This window comes from Neopsephotus bourkii, unplaced genomic scaffold (assembly GCF_033783945.1).
Source record: "Neopsephotus bourkii isolate Nb327-2 ecotype Australia unplaced genomic scaffold, CSIRO-AGI_Nbou_v1 NB_140, whole genome shotgun sequence".
In the NCBI taxonomy this organism is placed as follows: Eukaryota; Metazoa; Chordata; class Aves; order Psittaciformes; family Psittacidae; genus Neopsephotus; species Neopsephotus bourkii.
Genome location: NW_026900657.1, coordinates 1,066,345 through 1,066,802, shown reverse-complemented (window position 1 = coordinate 1,066,802; position 458 = coordinate 1,066,345).

The window sequence follows — 458 nt, the reverse complement described above, 5'->3', positions numbered from 1 at the left end:
CCTAGAAAAATGAAATGCATAAACTCTCCAGTATGGAGGGAAGGTCTTAAATAGACACAAGTGTAAACAGTGCATCAGCGTGTCCCAGAATTACACATCCCACAGGAAATCACTGTTGGGAAATCACTGCTGGTTATCCTCATTGTCCAAGCAGGACAGCGGGGTGTTGCGGCCAGGAGCAGGGCAGGATGGAGTGGAGGAACGTGCTGGGGTTTCTGGAGCAGCACGGGAGCGCCGTGCTTTGAGTTGGTAGCTGACACCCTACTTACAGCTAGTGAGCTGTGAATGTAGCCTTAAGCCGAGGGAGCCTGCTCCGCCCCGACGGCTGGCGCTACCTGCGTGCCCGCCGGCCGCCGACAGGGGGCGCCGTGGTGCCCGTGGCCGCGCCCGGCCGCCCCTTCCGCCGCGGTAGGGGCCTGGCCAGGCTGGGGCGCGGCAGGGGGCGCTGCGGCGCGGCA